Source organism: Triplophysa dalaica, chromosome 22 (assembly GCF_015846415.1).
Source record: "Triplophysa dalaica isolate WHDGS20190420 chromosome 22, ASM1584641v1, whole genome shotgun sequence".
Lineage (NCBI taxonomy): Eukaryota > Metazoa > Chordata > Actinopteri > Cypriniformes > Nemacheilidae > Triplophysa > Triplophysa dalaica.
This window is the reverse complement of record NC_079563.1, coordinates 4,775,291-4,782,857: the sequence shown is the minus strand read 5'-3', so window position 1 is coordinate 4,782,857 and position 7,567 is coordinate 4,775,291. Positions and strand designations below refer to the sequence as shown.

The following is a 7,567-nucleotide window of genomic DNA, read 5'->3' as shown; positions in this document are numbered from 1 at the left end:
GATGTCAACAGATTCTGAATCCTGAGGATTAAAAAGGGAGTTCAAAATATTAAAAAGAACCTGAGGCCGTTGGCTATTACTTTGTACAAAAGTCAGTGAAAAACATAGTTTTAGCAGATTTAACTGCTCTCTAGGGATGGGAATTGATAAGAATTTAACGATTCCGATTCCATTATCGATATTGCTTATCGATACGATTCCTTATAGATTCTCTTATCGATTCTCATTGGGTGAGGGAATAAGTACAAATTTGTTTGTTTGAGTTAACTCGCTTTAATATCAAATTATGTGTATCAACCTCAGAACAAACCTAAAATAAGGCCACAAAGTAAAGTCCAGGGACCTTAAGAGTTTTTTACATTCATCATTGGTCCAGACAAAAAATAAAACCATTTAAGTGCCCTAAAAACACAGACTAAACAGTCAAGGAAGAGCTTGTGCCTTTGGGAATATTCTACCTGAAACAAAATTCAACTCAACTGAAATACAAAATAAAAAAAGTCTTCTGTAAGACCACAACTATCAACTTAGGCAAATTAACAATTTTTGTGCAGAAAAATTGTCATGTTTGCCCTCTCAGGAAGGATACAAGATCTTTCTTGAGTTAGGGTGTCTCCAGCAGTGGAGAACACCCTTTCAGAAGGGGTGGAGGAAGCTTGGACACAGAGATACTTCTGAGCTAGAGCTGACAACACTGGCAATGTGTCACTCTGGAGATTATTATCCATATAGTAAAAGTTTACACAATGAAATGGCGCTCACATCAACTAAATAGAGAAGTTACCTTCGGCATTAATAGCAGATGACGTCTCGTTAGCTCCGCTGCTGCTTGACTCACTTGTTGTTGCTCTGTCGCTAAGTAGTAGTGTATCAAACACGCAACAGTCCTGCAAATGAATTGCGTGCTGTGTGGCCAAATGTTTCTGCATATTGGAGGTAGTTCCTCCCTTTGCCGAAATTAAATTTTTACAGTTGTTGCAAATGATCGCATTGGCGTCTTTTCTAGTGAAATATAACCACGCTTTAGATCGCTTCTGCCTTGATGACATGTTTGTTGCGTAACTGAAACAACGCAGCGCGTGTGTTACTTCATGATGATGACACATTTGCAACGAGCGGAATTGTTGAGCAGGTACACTAACGGTTGCAAGGAATCGATTCATGGCCACCGGTTCTAAAGAAGGACCGGTTCTCGATTCCCATCCCTACTGCTCTCTGGTATTTACATAATGCAAACTCCATCATTTCGAACAAAATAGTTAATTGATCCTAATTTCTCTCAGCTGCTCTGCAGGCACGTCTGAGAGAGCGGGTGGAATCATTCAACCAGGGTCATGACAAAACTTTAGAAAATTCTTTCCTCAGTGAGTCCAAAATCTCAGTACAAATACAGTCAAATAAAACAATGAATTCTTCTACACCAACATCACAGTCATCAAGATTGTCAAAAAATATGTCTTTAAAAGTACAAAAAACTGTGCAGCAGTGGAAGGGTTAATAGCCCACACACTGCGTGAAGAAGCATGGTAGAAAACGTCATGTTTACAGATGTAACCTCTGTTCCCTGATGGGGAACACTGATTCCACAACTCAGTGGGTCTTCCCGGTGGGAAGTGCAAAAGGACAAGAAGAGGCACCACTTGTAGGCATAGAGGCGCCTGGTAGTGGGAACCCTGGCCTGAGAAATGGTGTCCCTGACCCCTGGGGGCAGGTTACTCAGGATCTCCACGTCCAATCCAGGAGTTAGATGTGGAGTTTTCAGAGGTCTGGCACCGGGTGCAAAATCGTGTCCTTCCCCTGAGAAAGCAGAGATATTGGCCAGTAGGGTTGCAGTTGTTAGACGCCTCAGCTCTGCAAACCAAGTATGGTTGGGCCAATAGGCCGCAACTAGCAGCACTTGATAACCCTCTTCCCTGACCTTGCACAGTACCTGTGCATTGAGGCTCCTGGGAACGATGAAGTTGGGGTTGTAAAACCCCGAGAACATCTCGGACCAAGGAAAGGTTCAATTGCACCTTTTGCCAGACGGGTGGCAACCTGGGCCCGAAGTACGGGAGAACTGGCGAACTGGATCGCGTAGCCGAGACAGATCGTCCACACTGGCCAACTAGACGTCTCAGGAGCTGTAACCAGGCCCCGAGACACTGTAAGAGGGGCTAAGGGAACAACCTGGGAACAACAAAATCGATTCCGTTGGGGGCGGTTCAACGCTGGCGGAACGGCTGCTTCGCCATGGGCAGTGCCCCAATTCTGCAGTGTTAGCTGCCAGTGCACTCCGCTGGCCGACGCAGTGTTGCATGGAGAGTGCTGATGTGTCAAGGTCGGTCAGAAGACGAGGAACCAATTGCGGTAATAGAATGTTTATTTGAGGTTAAACACAAAATAGACAGGTGGAATAATGGTAGCCAGTGAAGCAGGCGGGGTTTCCGCTAGAGTTGGTTGGCTGCGAGGCCAACTGGGGAAGACCCCAGTGTACGGCAACGTCAACCACGTTGAGGAAGCGTGGAACCCCTCTGCAGGAGGCGTGAAGATTCTCCGGGGGAACCCACTGGCACAGAGATAAGACCACAGAAGAACGAGACCCGGCAAAACTGGTGTGATAGACACTCCTGGAGTCCGGACAACACTGGAGTGAGAATCCCAGGGTGAAACTTGGGACCTTGGTAGGCAGCTCTTCCTCGTGAGGCTGGTCGAGGGTGGTGAGGGTCTGTCTGGTGAAACGGTCACAAGAGTTACCAAATAGAGGGCAAAAAATTGTGATAGCAAGGTGTACTACCCGAGCTGAGATTTTACCAATGTCTAGGAAAACGAAGGGAATCCCAGGACACAATCAACAGGACAGTCAATAAAAACAAGACTACGAATAGGCTAGACAGATTCAATCAGGAGTAATCCACTTGACAAGACTGGGTTTGATAAACACAGGACGGTACTGTGACCTTAGTCAACGATAGGACGAGGGAATAATGAGAAGTGATGGTGTTTATAAAGGGGTAGGTGAAATAGAAACCAGGTGTGGGTAGTGAGGTAAATGATGAGGTAATGAGAGCGCCAGGTGACAACAATTAGACGCAGACAGCGAACAGGTGGCGCCAAGACACGAACTCCACGTGTTCAAACACTCACACACGGACAAAAACAAACATGATGGAGATTAACCTCGGAACCCAACATGATGGGTGCGGATTTGGCATGACGAGACGTTGACTGGAGGCTACGTCATGTTGTGATCGCCAAGGGAGAGAGGAAGCACTTTTTGTGACAAAGTGGGTTCTGAGAAGGGTGTTGCACGGGGCAGAACGGCGATGTTGTGGCTGGAGCCGTGCCCGATGTCCTGGATCTCCCTGGGCGGACTCGATGAGGTCCTCCGGATGCTTCTCTGTCCTCGGGGGGGGGGGGGCGCCTGAGGAGGGGGCACCGGAGCCGAGGTTGGAGGTGCAGAAGACTTGGGCTGTTGGAAAGAAGATGCCGCTCTGAAGCTAGACGACCTCGTGGTGGCCTGGTTGCCATAGAGCAGGATTTGCTTAATCGCCTCCGTCTACTTCTTTACCTTCGAGAACTGCTGTGAGAAATACTGCCAAACAGCCCACCTTGCGAGAAAGGAGCGTCATGAAAGCATCCTTCAACTAGCGGTTTACTGAGAATACACCTTGAAATGTACTTGCAAATGTACTACAGGGATTGATCTGGTTAACTATCAGTATATCTGCAAGAAAAATTAATTAATAGTTTACTGAGATTTAACTTTAAAGTGTACTTATATAAGGGACATATGTGCTACAAGTTATGAACTAGTAAACTACCAGTACACCTAAAAAACTTACAAGTATATTTGCAGAATAAAAACTACTTTACAAAATAGTTTAGTTTAATGGGAGATAATTTCAAAGTGTACTTAGGCTAAATGTGCTAAAAGTATTGAACTAGTAAACTATCAGTATACCAACAAGATAACTTTGAGTATAGTTGTAGTACAAATAAAAAGTTATTTGTAAACTACTGTTAGACTTAAAGTACACTTAAAAGTACACTTTTATCAACTAAAAGTGGGTCAATTTACACTTTCAAGTATACTCCCAGTCCATTGAGAAAACTATATTACTACACAAAGTATACTTAGAAAACTTCTTTTTGGTTTGAGGTGGTAAGGTTTCACACAGACTTTGATCACACTGAATAATCCCAACTCGGACTCAATTGGTCTATAGGCCACAGTTCCTTAATGTGCGGCTGTTTAGTGATATTAAGTGAACAATGGTTCACATCTTCAACCTCATTGTGTGACTGAATTCAACATAACTCAAGGTGTATTTCCATTACAATCTTTATTTACATGCTTTTATAATTTATAACAGGTTTCACTTGATCCATAACACTGCAACATAATCATATACAATAAGAACCCCTTCTTTTGATGGAAATGAAATGCTATATGTTGTCATAATAGACAGTGATCATGAAGAAGCTCTAAACGCTTCTCGGCTGTATCATGTTTTCTGAAGAAAGAAGATGACATGTGACATGGTGTATTACAGGTATTCAAACACTGAGGACAGAAGGAACAGAGACAAACAATCTGTGTTCCTAAATTATAGTTGTGTGATGTTTTTGTCATTTATGCAGCCTGTATTTATTCTAATAGGCAGCCGGCAGTGCAGTTAGTTCAACATCAATCTGAAACCTTACGACTGTCTTAATCGTCAAAAACCCTCTTTACACCCTTAACAACACCTTGGACAACTTTTTCTGGTGCCTTGAAAACCTCACTAGTTCCTCCGACCACGGCGCCAGTCACTGGAGACGCCAACAGAACAAAAGTAGCCCCGAGCGCTTCAGTTGGAGAGCCAACACTCATCATTTTACCGCCGGCCTCTACGGTGCTGTAAACCGCTCCTTTCACGATCCCTAAGGGAACATCCACAACAGCTCTGGTCACACCAAGCGCACACTCGGTCACACCAAGCACAGCCGAACCCACTATATTAAAGATGTCCATGCCGTCTCGGTTTTATGTGCCTTCGGATTCCTGCAAGCAGAATATAGACAGCATGTGTTTATTGTGAAGAACATTTCCTGCAGTCATGGAAAGCCTGGAACAATCAGGAATAGAGTATAAATGATTCTATTCTGCTAAGGTAAAATTAATTGTGAGAGCAAGCTCAGTAAAAATCCAGTAATCCTGATTTATGCAGCGAATGAAAACTTTAAACCAGCGAGGATGCATTCAATTAATCAACAATACAGTTAAAACATTTGTAATGTTCCAAATTATTTCTTCTTCATGTGATCATGGGACGCTGAAGACCAACGAAATGATTCTGACTATTATATATTTTCAAGTATATTCATAGAAAACAGTTTAAATTGTAATAATACTTCACAATATTTAGTTGTTGTCCGACTAAAATCAAACAGTGGAAGTTGCAAAACCCCAGTAAACAGAAAGTGATGCTGTAAGTAAAGCTTGTTATTCATTTATTTCTGAGAAGACATCTACTGTACTTCTATATTTCTACTGTAATCTGGGAATGAACTTCTCATCGTTTTTAATAAGAAATGTTGTAATGTGAGGGGATAACCTTTGGTCTATATTTATTTATTTTCACTTTCATAGGCTTTCCTGTAAACTATAAGGTGATTTATGCATTTTTCTTTCTCCCAGATTTAAAGTTTTAATGAAGGAATCCTAGTTCCATGTGCCTTATTGTGTATTGTTCTTTAGTCCTGCCAATACAGTAGGATATTGTGAACAAAAGCTTTGTTTTTACAGAGTCCTAAACTGTTTCCCAAATTCGCTAGCATAGGCTTAAATGAAATTGTCACTTTTTATTTATTTATTTATTTTGTTGTTTTTGTGCCTTTTTGCAGTTCATTTCTGCTAATTATGCAGCCAGTTTGCATCTGATTCTATAATTCTCTAAAGTTTTTTGCTGTAAGTGTTTATTTATAGTTTGTGGACTATTGCCTAATGTCTTTAGACCACAACTTCAAAATGTGCGGCTGTTTAGTGATACTAAGTGAAAACATCTTTAACCTCATTGTGTGACTGAATTCAACATAACTTGTATTTGCATGCTTTTATAATTGATTACAGATTTCACTTGATCCATAACACTTACATGAAACGTAATTGTCTAATATACAAATATTTATTCATTTTATTTGATTTATAATTTAGCTTTTTTTGCAGTTAGCAAACAGTTGTGATTTAATTATTATAACATATAATAGATTTCCTACCGTCACCAGATAACTTCTGAAGAGCTAGAAGAGTCTGTAAAGTTCAGTACACCTGTAATGAAATTCAGAATGAAGTTACTATACATTCTTAACATGCTATGCTACATCAGCATGTCACCAAGTAGCTTGCGAATACTGACCCAAAGTTACAGATGGTGTTTGTCAGATGAGGTTCTTCAGATTAGCGTGGATTGACTTTAAGATCATCTCAATAGTGGCTTTATACTACATGGAGGGGGAAACTCATTGGATTTGATTTCACTTTCACCATCACAGAGTGGGTGGATGGGTGGGGGGGTGAAGGTCTTTCCCGTAAATGTACAGTAGGCTTTTCCTTTCACTCAGTAAACGCAGAGGTGAAGACATAATGTACTGAAGTTATTGTGATCTTATTGATGACGATTCAGAGCCAGGCAAACCATCTGGTGTATTCAGCATGCAAATTTGCTAATGTACTCCTTCAAGTGGACTATATATTTCAAGCACGAAAGAGAACGTATCACGTTACATCTGTGTCCCTGGTTCCCTGAGAAGGGAACGAGATTCAGTGTCACCATGGCTACCCAATGGGGATCGCCTTGGCGTGACAACATCTGAAGCATGTGTGTCAAATAAACTTATAATGAGCTAATGAGTGGGATGCAGATTGCCGTGCCATGCTGGCACACCAAATTCGTCTTCTCCTGGTCCATGATTAAAGGTCAGCAGACTATCTAGTGCTCATGACCGCCCCATAGGTCTGGAAGGAAATGTCTGAGCCCTAACCAGACTGCCATCATTTCCAGGCAATTATTGTGCCACAACCAATGATGGGCTTCCTGGCGATTTTGGTCATTTTGGCTTTCCATAATCGCTCCACAACCTGTGAGACATGTCCGCCGTCAGCGTTGCTTTGTACTTTTATTGGTTGTAGTGGTGCATTAAATCTACTTTTAGCTGGATAAATAATAGGAAATATGCCATGCGAACAAACATGCAGCATGTAGGCCGGCATAATTGTCTGGGAAATACTCACGAATGCATACAGATTGAGCGTGTAATATGCATGCGTATGATGGCATCATTTTTGGAAAACGCCGCTTTCATAGTTTACACAGAAACAATAACTTTGTACGAAACTTGCACTTTGTGACCCGTTTTCAAAAGTTTGCGTTTTCAGTCGCCAAAACGCATAAAAAGTTTTCAGTTTTTAGTTGAAACCCTGTGTAAGCGGCCTCTAATTCACGAGTTCACCTTAGCAAATAATTAAAAGGGGGGGCAGCGTGGATACGCTGAGAATTTAGTATGCGTATTTGGCATGCTGTCCGGGGAGAGTGCTCCGGGGTCG

General features: G+C 42.0%; 1 long non-coding RNA gene across 1 annotated transcript; it reads right to left on the bottom strand.

The window, feature by feature from the left end:
• Positions 1–4,317: 4,317 nt before the first annotated feature.
• Positions 4,318–6,508, bottom strand: LOC130411493 (uncharacterized). The gene is made up of 3 exons (XR_008905076.1): positions 6,381–6,508; positions 6,241–6,292; positions 4,318–5,026 (listed from the first exon to the last, which is right to left on the bottom strand). It is a non-coding gene; the product is annotated as an uncharacterized LOC130411493 (long non-coding RNA).
• Positions 6,509–7,567: the final 1,059 nt, after the last annotated feature.